The sequence below is a fragment of the Tenrec ecaudatus genome, chromosome 8, assembly GCF_050624435.1.
Source record: "Tenrec ecaudatus isolate mTenEca1 chromosome 8, mTenEca1.hap1, whole genome shotgun sequence".
Lineage (NCBI taxonomy): Eukaryota > Metazoa > Chordata > Mammalia > Afrosoricida > Tenrecidae > Tenrec > Tenrec ecaudatus.
Genome location: NC_134537.1, coordinates 126051310 through 126064786, shown reverse-complemented (window position 1 = coordinate 126064786; position 13477 = coordinate 126051310). Strand labels below are relative to the sequence as shown.

The 13477-nt window shown below is 49.1% G+C and overlaps 1 protein-coding gene across 7 annotated transcripts in view; it reads left to right on the top strand.

The window, feature by feature from the left end:
- Nucleotides 1–13477, top strand: part of TENM3 (teneurin transmembrane protein 3) — a 710639-nt gene that overhangs the window by 650612 nt on the left and 46550 nt on the right. The gene's annotated exons all lie outside the window — the stretch shown is intronic.

The window sequence follows — 13477 nt, the reverse complement described above, 5'->3', positions numbered from 1 at the left end:
CTTCCCTTAGCTGCCGATAAGGACGATCACTAGACTCCATACGGCCCCAGTATATCGACAGCAAACATTACTGGAAGCATGCTGCAGCATTGCCTTTAGGCATCAACCTTGTGGGTGCACATTTGCCCATTTGAAACCGCTGCGTGTGTTGGAGAAGCTCCACTGTCTTTAGAAAGCGAATGCCTGTTAGGAATCAGGTGGCTCTCTGAAAGCGTCTGAAAGCCCCTGAGGCTCGGGCAGCCAGGTAGTCTACCGATTCTCTGTCGTAGGGCTGAGCGGTGTGAGATGTGAGGTCAGGAAGGGGGGCATGGGGGTTGGCAGTTGCCTGTTCTTTGCAGCGAATTTATGTGTAAGACGCTGTCTGGCGGCTGGTTCACCTGACTGGCATTGCATGACCCGTGAGGGAAAGCAGATGGACAACGGCGATGGCATGTTGACAAAGGCAAAGGGGTCCTTGGAATGAAAACTGAGTTCCTTCCTGTGATCTTTACAACGACACACTGAGGCAGAAGTACTTTCTGTAGGCAGACACCTCCGACATGACAATGAGCCTCCCTCCGGAGGAGGATTCGGTATGCCCAGGTCTCCCGGTACAGCGTTGCTGGGATGGATCTTCGACAGAGAACGTGTAGTGTCCCTGTAGCCAGGATTGTGTTTCTCTTGGGACAGTTTCGTGCTTCATAAAAGGAACGTTCCCTGGCAGAGTGATTTGGTGTGAGGAGCAAACCTTCTCGATTACATTAGAGTTCTGCCCTTCACACGCCTTGTGCTCATTTTCAGCTTGCAGTAGGAAAGGCGTCAGTTGGATGTTAGTGGGAGGCACTTCCTGTGCCCTGTTTTCAATATGACAGCTGGCTGTATCGCCAAAGAAGCCCAAATAATTGCTCAGCAAAAGTGCCGCCACCAGAAGAAAGTTTTGAGTACGGTCCAGACCCCACCCCCTGCCCAGTGGGTCGTTTTTAAAAGTGTCCTTATTTGTTGCCAGGCATGGAGCTGCACAGAAATCCCTCTGTGGGGGGGTCGCTACTGGCATGAGAGCATCTTACAACAAACACAGGAATGGCTCACATAGGACCAACAAGCAAATCGGAATCATTTGGAAAGTTAGCAAAAGGGACACGCTCTGTGTGGTGGAGTTACTGTGAAATCATTTGGGTTTTTTTCCTACCTTTTAGAAAACGATGATACACAAAGGCTTCGGTCTGTAATCGTGAACAGGCTGCAGAGTTTCAGACTCTGTTAGACTCAGATAGCGCAAGCGCCAAAGCCGCCATTTGCCAGCCAGTCTTGGTGAACAGGCAGGCATTGTTTGAAAGAATCCGCATTTTCAATGACTTGAAGTGCATCGCCTTCGTATTTTCCTAAAACAAATGCATTGCGTATTAAGGGCTTTGAACTCACCAGCAGCTCTGTCTGAGAAAAGACTAGCAGCCTGTTCCCGTAACTACTGGCAGCCCAGCAGGCCCGACGGGGCAGGTCTACGCTGTCAGGTAGGGTTATAGTGAGTCAGGATCATTCGGTGGCATACAGCAACATTCGATCTTAAAGTTACAGAAAAGATAGGTATTCCAAAGACTTCTGTCAGTTATCTACACACACACACGGAGTATATTTTAAGAATATCGCATTATAATAAAGATTTTTTCAAATATAAATTTTCTAACAAAAGAAATGCCAGTTCTAAAAAAGAAGTGTTTTTATTAAACTTTTTGTCAAGATGTATAAGGCAAAGACATGACAAACACATCTCGGCAACATTGATGCATTTTGCATAACAGCAAAATCACAACTTGTAACCCTCCAAAAAAGGGAGGGAGCATTAAACATTAAAAATTGAGTGAAAAATTATCTTTTTTCTTAATAATAATAATTTATGATAGTAATGTATAATAATTTGTGGGGGAGCCCTCTCCATAGTTAAGTGGAATGTAAAACACAAGGAGACGGTGGTGTTCGGAAATCCAGCAGGTGTTGGAAGGACAGCTCAGTGTCCTCTCCAGAGCAGCTCATTTCTTCTCTCAGTGGAACTGACTCCCGGGAGCTGGGACCCGCCCCTCTGTGCTATGTGCTCTATCGGGACTCCTCTCCAGAGCAGCGTATCCCTCTCCATCACCTCCTGAATGGGGCAGCAGGCGAAGCCCCTGGCGGAGGCAGCCCATCAGACTTCTGTGGGATTGTAGCTATTGGTAAATTGTCAGACTCTCAGGATGTGAGTGCATATCTGTAATATTTCCCTTCCTATTTCTGTAGTTACGCGCGTCTTCCTTTAGGCTTCATTAAGGAACCCTCGTGGTGCAGTGGGGTAAGTGTCGGCTGTTAAAGGCTTAAATTCGAACCCACTGTTCCTCAGGAGGAAAACGAGGGTGTCTCCTCCCATAAAGGTTTACAGCCTTGGAAACAGTAGTCAGGTTTGGTATGGGTTGGATTTGACCCCAAAGCAGTGCATTTGGTTTTAGTTAGGGAACTCGGTAATTTCCTTTAGAAGCGATTAGACTATGACAAGGGCGAGAGTGTTAACTAACTAGGAGGAAGCTGTACAAAGAGTCATTATTCCCCCATTGAAACGCACCAGCCTGCCATGCGCTGACCTCAGCCTCTTGTGTTGATGGTGCTCCACGGTCATCCTTCTGGGTGCAAATGCCAGGCAAAGGGAAATGACACTGTCCAGCCCAAACTCCTGCCTGCATGTCACCAGCTTTCTACTTGGCCTAAAAAGCTGTGAGAGTCAGAAAAACTAATTGGGATCAATAAATTTGCCAACTGGCAAAATGGCCAGAGTTCTTAACAAAGAAATGGTTCGGGGCGTTTAGCTGAAATGCCCTGGGCCACACGTTTTAGCTTTGTCATTTTCTTCCCTTCGTGTAGACTGCCGTTTCCATTAGCCTTCCCACTGTATGGCTGTGTGTAGCAACAGAGACCTTGTGTGTGAAAGTATTCTGTAAAAGGTAGAGGCCATCATTGTTTTCCTGTTCCCCACTGTGCCTGGAATGTGGCTATGCATAAAAACTCTTCCCACAGTCCCTCCGACAAAGGACTAGGGAATGGACTAGAGATCCCCCAGCAGGTGAATACTGACAGAGACTCTCTGATAAAGCCTCCAGCTATCTGTGCTGCTGAGGCTCCACTGACAAAGTACCCAGCAAACATTCGCTGGTTTTCTGAGAGTTTCGGCCTCCCTGGACCAATAGTTAATGCTGAAAAGATCAACACTTCCCATTTTTCTTACTGATTTTTTAATACATATTCCCCAATCTTACATTTATCCTCTCTTTTTTTGTCTTATAAGTACTTCTTCAAAGCATTTAAATTCTAAACCCAAAAGATAAATCTATGACTTTATACCGATATCAGTTCCTCCTGTAATGTTGGTACTTTTATTTATAATCATACATTCCTCCCTGCCTGCCCACACACACACCACCCCCCAAAAAAAGGAGTAAAGACAGAAAACTGCCCGTGAAAATGCGGTTTAAAGCATATCGCACATGTTATCAGAGAGGATTCTAGGAAAAGAAAACCCAACACCCAACACGAGGTTCTTAATGGTCAGCAGGTGACTTGTTAGATTTGCAGGCAGCTTATGAAGCCTGAGAGCCTTCCTTCCAAAACTGGAAATCCCGCTTTCTTCTCAGCATCAATTTCTATCCATTGGTTATTTTAATTCCAGCCCTGTTATGATTCCCTCAGGCCCCTGGGTGGCACAGACAGTGTGCACTCATCTACCAATGTAAAGGTTGGTGGTTCGAAACCGCCCAATAGCACCACCGATGAAAAGGCTGGCTATCTGTTTCCATAAAGATTACAGCCAAGAAAACCCTATGGAATAGCTCCACTTCAACCCAGGGGGGTCCACATGAATCAGAGCCAAATAATGTCCATGGGTTTGGATTTTATTTATTACTCATTGTGACTCATTCAGGGAAGCAGCTAGTATTTGTAAATATGCTAACATTGGATAATTTGGTGGGAAGATGACAGATTTATAACTAAACTTTGCAATCACCGGTTTAGACTAATACATATGTTGAGGCCAATATTGATTACCAATGACCTCCCTTCAGTTGACTTGCTAGGCAATAAAAGAGGTGCCCAGCTCGCTACCGGGATCCCCATGTGTGATGATACTTTAACAAGCCTAGTTCACCCCTCAGAATGTTAGGGACCCCGCCAGGCTGCTCTGAACCCATCTGCAGACGACTGCCGCAGGTTCTATTCCTTCGTGGAAGTCATTCCAGGGAGCCCAAAAAGAGCTCACTTGCTAACAGTAGACTGTGGGAAAGTCATTCCCCAAAAAGAAATCATGGCCCTTACAGTTGGGTTTGCACCAAAGCAAGTCATGTGCTGAACTGCCTGAACAAGAGAGTAACTTCTTTTGTGGTAAATGGCATTTCCCAGTGCTTGGCGTGCTTCCCCATAGAGAGGCAGGCACACCTGTAGGCTCTTGTGCCTGGTTGGGGAAGACCTGGGGGAACCCGGGTCCTCTGGCTGAGAGATGCCCACGCCTGCCCCGAGGAGCGGAGGCAGCCCCCCTGGCCTGTGCCTTGGGGTCTTTGGGGTGCTGCATTCAGGAGCTGACTCTGATCTTCTGTGAGCCCCGAGTCTATCGCTGTGTTAGAGCTTTCACACACTTAATGTACGGTAGGTAGACATGGGTCTCTGGCTTCTCTTTTGGGTACTTTATTGCCCCTGGTGCTTGCTGAGCATGACCTCTAGGGGTGAGGACCACAGTGCCCAGTACTTTGAAGATGCCAGAGAGTCCCTGGGAAATACCCAGCAGCGAATCTTTTGTTCGGTGACTGTAAACCATTTCTGATCATGAACTTACCTCCGCACCCATGGCACACCGAGACTCCCAGAGCCATCGCTCTCGGGCACTCCCAGAGGAAGACAGACAGACAGGGTTGGGCTATCTGCCACAGGTCGGAGAACGCAGAGATGATGTGGGAAATCAAGCGATAGGTCCCGGGAGGGGAGGTCCTTCCATTTGGGTCCCGAGCCATGGTTTACACTGTGCCGATGGGTCTTCTCTGGAGGGTGGACCTTCTCCTCGCTTCTCGGGTTAGACAAGAGCAGAGCGGCCTCTGAGCGCGAGATCCAATGGACGGATCGCTTGGATCATCGCTTGCAATATCATCCGAGAAACTCAGGCACTGAGACCACATCCCATTGTTGTCTCGGCCCCCACACGCATTAGGAGACGGCACCCATTGAAAATATGCACACCACTAACACTGGTGTCATCCCCCCACCCCCTTCCAATTTTCTCCTCTCTCTCTCTCTCTCTCTCTCTCTCTCTCTCTCTCTCTCTCTCTCTCTCTCTCTCTCCCTTTCTTTATGGAAGAAGCCAATCGGGAAATTAAGAATAATTTGTAAGAGATCTTACCAGCAGATCACTTAAAATCAGAGGGAAATACCAAGGTTGATTTCCATTCAGTAGTTTGTTTAATGGTTTAATAATTTTGCTTTAAATTTTTAACTCTAATGTCTATTCCCAAGGACCTCAGTGGAAAAAATGTGTAGGCGGTTGAATGAAGGGGCTGCTGCACATTTCACACATTAACCTGCACACTGTGGATGCAGTACTGCCACTATTGCTCGATTTCAGTCCAGCCTCTCTTCTGCAGCCCGGCTTTTAAAGAACACAATTCGTTCTGTCTGGTTTTCAAAGAAGGGAAGGGAAATGGGGAAATGATGTTATTTAGATTTTTTTTAATACCGTGAAAAATGAAAGTGCAGATTGGCCGGCTGCTTCTCGCATGTCCACTGTGTGTCCTCGGGGACGCCCAGGCTAAGTGAACGTTTGCCGGGTTCCCTGTAGCAAATTAATCGCCAACGTGTGCTCACCAACTCCATAATGCTCCCAAAGTCAGCAACACGGCTTCCAAAAGCACCAGATTCCCTCTTAAACTAATTACACAGCCGCCTGAATCAGATAGGCGAGCCGATAGCCTCCTATCGGTTGCATTATCAACTTCCCTTAAACGGTGATTAGCAAAGGATTTACCCTGGACTGCATTTAAGGAGCAAGTCCAGCAGCTGTTTGAAGTGATGGAACGTGGAGTCTGTACCCTGGCAACCAGTGCAGCCAAACTTTATGTGTTTTACAGTCACAGAACAAAAGATTCGCTGCTGGGTATTTCCCAGGGACTCTCTGGCATCTTCAAAGTACTGGGCCCTGCGGTCCTCACCCCTAGAGGTCAGCAGCACAGATAAGGCCCTTTGCCTCTTGTGTCCTGAGGCCACAGACACAGAACTAGTATGGACAACTGCTTACTTGCCTGAACCCTGAGAAAGACAATCCCTGAAGGTCAAGATCGATGGGAGCTGCATCTCATCTGTTGCAATTTGCTCCAGTGCTGCTGTGGCGGAAATGCCACCCGTGGGTGCCTGTAGCAGACAGCAGTGTGTTGGCTCGCAGTTTTCCTTGTTCACGCAGTCCCTGCCTTACAGTCGGTTCCAACTCACAGGAGCCCTAGAGGACAGAGTCGGGCTGCTCCTTGGAGTTCTTGAGTCTTCCGCCAACACAAGTCCAAGCCCAGCCTCTCCGGGGAGGCTCTGGGCATCGTCTCTGGGGAAGGGTCTTATTCCTGGCTCGTCGGTGAACTTCACGGGTTCCGGCATCTATCTTCTGCCACTCTGCGTACTTCATCACTTTCTTTCACATTTTGTAAGACATGGACTCCAGACACCCCCTCCATTAATCCGTTAATCCTGCCTCCTTCATATAACAAAGGACCGAGTCCCAAATGCGATGAGGACCCGGGCTTAGTGGGTAGTTAGCATTTACAGCAGGTTGTGTTGTCTGGTGGAGAAGGATGGAACACACTTTGGTCCATCACAGACACTCGAACTCAAAATTGAAATGCTGTCACTGAGATGATTCTGACCTCTAGCACCCCCATAGGGCGGCACAACCAGCCCTGTGGGTTTCCAAGGCTACCTCTACAAGGGTAGAACGCCTCCTCTCTTTCCCGAGGAAGCGCAGTTCTTGCAGTTAGCAGCCAGTGTGTAACCTGCGGTGACACCAAGCGTCCTCTAGCCGGTGTCCCCAACAACTCAATGTTGTCCAGTCAGTTCTCAGACTCCATGCCACAGTCGATAGGTCGGGGTAGAATGTCCCCTGTGGGTTTCTGACACTGTAGCTCTTTGTGGGAATAGAAGGCCGTGTCTTTCTCCCAAGAAGTGGCTGGTGGTTTGCACCAGCCGACCTTGTAGTCAGCTACCCAACAAGTCCTCACTGTGTCCCCAGGGCCCTGTGGAGTCAGTCAGCGCTCCTTGACCTCTCCCTCGGCGCTCCTCCATCCCTCACCACTGCCCCATCTGTGAAACATGGATGCTGACGCAGCTCCACCTCAGGCTGCTCCTAAAGTTTGGGGAACTCATGGTCCTTAAAGTGGGACCCCAAAGCTTCTTGAAAATACCACTTAGTATCTCTAGCTGAAAACAGTGTTTTATTCCCTATAAACCAATTTTCAAATTTTAAAGGCAATGGAAACTGAGCTGTTCCTATTTGTGGAGCGCTAGTGGAAGCTGTCAGTTACGAGTTGGACTACTAAGCACAAGGTCAACTGTTAAAGTCCACCAGCCTCCACACAAGAGAACTATAAGACTGCCTGCACCTGTGAAGATGCATAGCCTCGGAACCCCACGTGGTGTCGCTCTGAGTCAGTGGAGACCCTATGGCTGTGGAGATGGGTCTCTTAATGACAAACCATCTAAAAAGCATAGGCTTAAAAACCGTGTGGCTTTGCTAAAGGAAGTGGTTAATCAGTTCACTTAAGTATTTAATGAATGTAGGTCAAGCAGCAGCTAGAAGGAAGACCTCAATCTATTTCAAACTCTTGAAGAGGAAAGAAGGAACAATTCCCTAATAAAGACAGCCATAAGCTTCCCCTGAAAATAGAAAGAAGTGCTGTAATCACAGATGATGCTTGCTAACTAGGTCAGTTAGAGGGGAGGAACAAGAAGAAAGGTTGCAAGAATGCTGTCATCCAGAGATGACAAGACTGTGAGCCCAACGCATGTGTGGACAATTCCTGGGTAAGCCAAGAAAGATTCGGGATCACTGAATCTTACCTTCCTAAACCTGCAGGGCAATTGGGATGTGATTACAGACTGCTTGGTTATAATGCAGAGCTGGCCCAAAGGAGCCCAGTGACTGAGCGGCTCGCTTTGGCCTTCTATCGACAAGGTCAGCAGACTGAACCCACAGGAGAAAGGGGAGGCTTTCAGCTCCTGAAAAGAATTCCTGACTTGGAAACACACAGGAATTCTTCAATCGTGTGCCACCGTATCACTGGGAGTCAGAATGAACTCCCATGGCAATGAGGGGAAAAGGTTTTAGCAACTTATTTGCAGGTGTATAGCTACAATTCTTCAGTTAAAAAAAGTTGAACAGTTTATCTTGCAAAACTCTCTGCCATCAATTTGAACCTGACTCCTGGTCGCCCTCTAGGGCAAGGTAGAGCTGCTCCGTTTCCGAGACTGTCCATCTGACACGAGTAGAAAGGCTCCTCTTTCTCCTGGAAAGCGGGTGGTTTCAAACTGCTGACCTTGCAGTTGACAGCCCAACACGCCATCCACTGTTCTGCCAGGGCTCCTCGGCATTTATTCGTGCCTCATTAAAGCTACGGGTTGGCGTCGTTTAGTTTAATAAAGAACTCGTTGTTATTTGCGTCCTATTTAAGCTGTATCTCTCCCTCCTAGACACAGAGGTGTTCTTGTGGCCCTGGTCACAATGGATCAGAGCCATGTGAGAGGCCCCCCAACACCAGTCATGCCACCGCAAGGAGAATTGAAGTCTCTCAGTGCCACACCACCAAGGCCAAGGGCAGTGCAGTATTTCAAATGAATTGAAGTGCATTCTAGGCACCAGTAAGCGGGGGGGTTTGCTTGTAAACATTTCCTGTTGACTGACTGGTCACCTGGCATTTGCCCACGATCGCCTTCACTCAGCAAGCATGTAGTCCTCGGGCTCTGTGTTCGATGCTGGAGAGTGCAGAGCCAAAAGAGGTGCCCCCCTCCTTTGAGGGTGCTGAGTGGGCTAGCATAGAGAGCTAAGGGCATAAGGCCAAGTGTGCTAAGCCCTGAGCTGGGGAGGTGTTGCAGCGGAGGCACGGAGGGGGTTATGTACAGCCGAGAGGAGGGTGAGACGGGCACAAGACGCCAAAAGCTGCCGAAGGTAGGTTCGTGTCAAGCTGAGTCCCGCAAGGTAAGGATGACGTTGAGCAAGAAGAGGGAAACACTTGTCTAGCTCAGAGGAAGGCCTTTCCTTTTCTTGGTGGGTAAGCATGGCGATCTTGGAGAAGGCATGAAGTTTAGAATGACTAGACAATAGCGTGTGTGTGTGTGTGTGTGTGTGTGTGTGTGTGTGTGTGTTGGGTGGAAGGGGGGGGAGTGATAAGAAGATGAGATCAGAGAAGCCCATGGGTTTCTGAGCCAGCGGAGCTGTCCCGGGGTGGGGGTGGGGAGTTAGACTGTCTGAGGAGACTTCATTCCTGGGCGACAGGGCTCTATTCAAAGAGTTGAGGCAGAGATGTAACAGTCAATTGGGTGGCCACATAAGGATGGATTTAAGGTAGGAAAGTAGAAGGTGTGATAAAGGAAGGTGAAGAGGCAGCAAGTCTAGTCAAGAAATGAGGGCCTGGCTCGGGGTTGTGGACTGACATTACTGGGCAGGGAAAGAGTGATCAGTAGGGATAGAATAGGACTGAGGGGCAGCAGGGGGGGGGGGGGCGGGGGAAGGGGGTGGTGAGGGAGAAAGGATCTCAGATGAGTCCCTGCTTTCAGACTTTGGTGACTATAGGTGGGTGGGAAAATTATAGGGAAGATGTAGGTGGTAGGGAAAAGTGAGTTCAGATTAGAAAATTATGAATTTAAGGTTAGTATCGTGTCACTCACACTCGTTGATATTGAGTCAAGGTTAACTCATGGCGACCGGCTAGAGCGGTGCAGCAGTGTCGTGCGAACATCTAAGGAGAATTTAGGAAAAGCTCATTCTAGAAAGCAAGCAAAAGAACATAGCGTCTCGAAAGAAGTACAGAATGTTCCTCCGAGGCAAATATGGCTAGACTTCATCACATGTGCTTTGGACATGTTTCCAGGAGAGACCAGTCCCTGGAGGAGGACGGGATGCTTGGTACAGAAGAAGAGGGCAGGGACAGAGAGGAAGGCCGTCCACTGCAGAGGGTGACACAGTGGCTGCAGCGATGGGCTGGGACATAGGAGCCATTGTGAGGAGCGCATGGTGGGGTGGGGTTTCTTTCTGTTGAGCAGAGGAAGCGACTTAATGGCCCCAACAGCCACAGTTCAGAGACGGGGAGAAGAGAGAGCAGAAGCTGAGAGTGTGGCTCACGGTGGAAAGGGACCACCAATACCTGGTTAAAAGTTGTAGACCGTGGGACATCCCTCATAGAAGGGTCACAAGGAAGGGACGAGCCAGCCAGGGTGCAGGATAGCACCGATGAAGCATACACCATTCCTCTAGTTCTTTCATGCTTACCCCGCCCCCCTCTCATGACCCCAGTGCTACCTTACAAATCCAGCTAGACCGGAGCATGCACACTGGTACAGATCAGAGCTCTTGACACATGGCCACCAGGACAGATAAACCCCCCAGGAACAGTCATGGAGCAATGATACCTTAGGGTAGGGGAAGGTGGGGAAAGGGGGAATCTATGAAAATGATCATAGAACCCCACCCCCACCCCAGGAGATAAACAACAGAAATGAGGGTTAAGAGAGATAGCAGATGGTGTAAGATATGAAAATAATAATCATTTATCAAGGGATCATGAGGGGGAGGGTGAAAAGAGGAGCTGATGCCAAGGGCTCAAATGGAAAGAAAATGTTTTGAGAATGATGATGGCAACATTGTACAAATGTGCTTGATACAGTGGATGTATGGATCGTTAGGTGAGCTTTAAGAGCCCCCCCCTTTCTCCCCCCAAAAGATTTGCGGTTGGGGAGAAATTCATGAACAGACATGATTTTGCAGGCTGGCACCGGCTGGTTTAATGATAGAGACCATAGCTGGAAACCATATTCCAAATGACCCTGCCTCCCCATGTGCGCTTGCTGTGTCTGCTCTCCTCCCACAGCTTCCTTGCTCCACTCCACTGCCCGCTGTGCCATTGCTCTGCCTTGCTCAGGGGACACATTGGCACGGTCCTTTCCTTCCCCCAAACCATGTTAGTTTGCCTCGTCTCTGCAAACTGGTCTCTGCCCTTCCAATTCTATCCTACTTGCTTCAGGCCTGCGAGTCAGGAGCAGCCCCCTGGCTCCTGCCTGCTGGTCCCTGCTTGTGCCTGTCTGCTCTCCCATGCGCAGCAGCACCGGCTGATTGGAGAAGGCACTGGGACTGCAGACTTCCAGCCTCAGGGTCTGCTCCAGCTTTGGCCCCTGGTGCCTAATGGTGTGGCTATGGACCAGCCACAGCATTTCTCTGGACTCGTGCCTTCACAAGTCCACAGCAGGCTCCGTGGTCATTCAAAAGTCCACCCGACTCTCAGAGTCTGGGCTTCACAGCGTCTCATAGGACCTTCTTTTAAGGCTCATTCTTATTTTAAAAGGGGGGGGGGTGGCATTTCAGGGAAACCTAATGTCTTATGGATTGTGTTGGTGGTGCTTGCTAAGAGCAAGGTGTATCCATAAGTAAAGCTCTCTCTTTCTCAATGACTTCTGCTCTGTTTTCATCTTTCCAACTTGCCATGTGTCTCCCAAACCTCTCCTCTTGTGGTTACCTGTGGCACAGCCATGTTCCGGCTTGGGGGCAGTGTCAGCCTGATCAGTGCTGTTCCCAGGCAGCTGGCTGTCAGAGGACTTGGAGGGGGACCAGGAGGATGATGGCTTGGCCCCTGTGCCTGCTGAAGTCCTGAGAAATAAATCCAGGAAGATGGTGGCCTCTGTTTGATGGATCCCTTGCGGGCAGAGTGTTCCCTTGCCACCCAGAGTCTGGCAGGTTCCACACCAGAATCTACCTGTTATCCAAACAACCAGGATGTGGCCCACTCTTGTCAGCCCTACTCGGTCAGAAAACCAACAAACAGCAACTTTGGCTCGTCTAATGATGGGTCACCCAGAATCCTTTGAACCTCACCCAGAATCCTTTGAAGCCCCATGGGGACTGCCTGACTGCCCGCCAGGGCTGCCTCTGTCTGAAAGGCCTGGGAGTTTTTGAGCTGGGCATGAGCACTCTGTGGATCCTCCCCACTGTGGTAATGACTACCTAAGAGATGAGGCATTAGGCCGCTTTCCTGAGTTCTCTCCTTGGGAAATGAGCCCTCTCTGCCGCTATCTAAGATTTGGCTCCCTGTTGGTGCAAAGAAAGGGCCACAGATGAGGGAGGAGAGCTCACCCATCTCTCCCTGTGCTCAGATGATGGGGAGAGGGCAGGGCAGAAGGAGTTTGAAGAAAGGGGTAACTGCCCTTCCTGGCTTCGTGGGGCAAAGAACCAGTCAGAAAGTGTCCTCTTTTCAGCACTTCCTAATGAAACCCAGCGGCATCGGCAGCAAGGAAACTCGGAGTCGGTTCACCCACCCCCAGCCCATACAATCCTCACCTCGTTCCCATCAGGCAGAAATCATGTAAAATAGCACTTTCTTTTGTCTTTTCCAGTTTGGCATTTACTCTGTCATTTCCATAATAGGTAGGGCCCTTCAGCGGAGGGCCCGATGATTCCACGATTTGGGGGTTGGCTGATTGCTCTACTTACCAAAAAGCCTTTGTGATGGAAGCATTTTACATTTTCTATCCAATATCTGATTTCTGAGGATTTCTTAATGGCCACATTACTATGGAAGCCAGAGAAATTAGGTCTTTTTCTAAGAGATAAGCGTTAGGTCCCTACCTGCAGCTCAGGTTTGTTCCCACAAGAGGTCACATGTAAACGCTTTGCTGTCAAGGTCACTGGTGTCATTGTTGCCGGTGAGATTCCAAACCCGTCGACTCTGAGACGCTCGCATCCGGTTCTGGTCTGTCTGTGCTGCGCGGGCGCGTGTCCTCCAGCAGAAATGGGCATCCAGGATGGCCTCGCAGTGAAAGTGGTCTGCATGTCAGTTGTGACCGTGCCAGTGCTTGCGTCCGACTGGACCACAATGGAAGCGAAGACGATGCCACAGACTGGCATCAGCATAGCAGATGACGAGAGTGAGGGGCTTTTTCCATTTGCGGGTTTTGCTGTTTACTTTTTTACTAAGTGAATGCAGAACCAAAGTGAACCTATGTTTCACAGCAGGAGAAAAACTAAGAAGAACTCCTAGATGACGCTTGTTCTAGGATTCTGATTTGATGAACTATGGATATGTGGCCCAATCTCTATGTTTTCAAGTTGAATCCAATGAAACTAGTCCCTCACTTCACGTTTGTTCCCATTAGCCCTCAGGAGTAGATCTTTTGTTCAGGAAACTAAAAGAGATAGCCAAATGGCTCAGTGTCATAGCTAGGCACATTTTACTTAGAATGAAGTTCTGTCACTTAT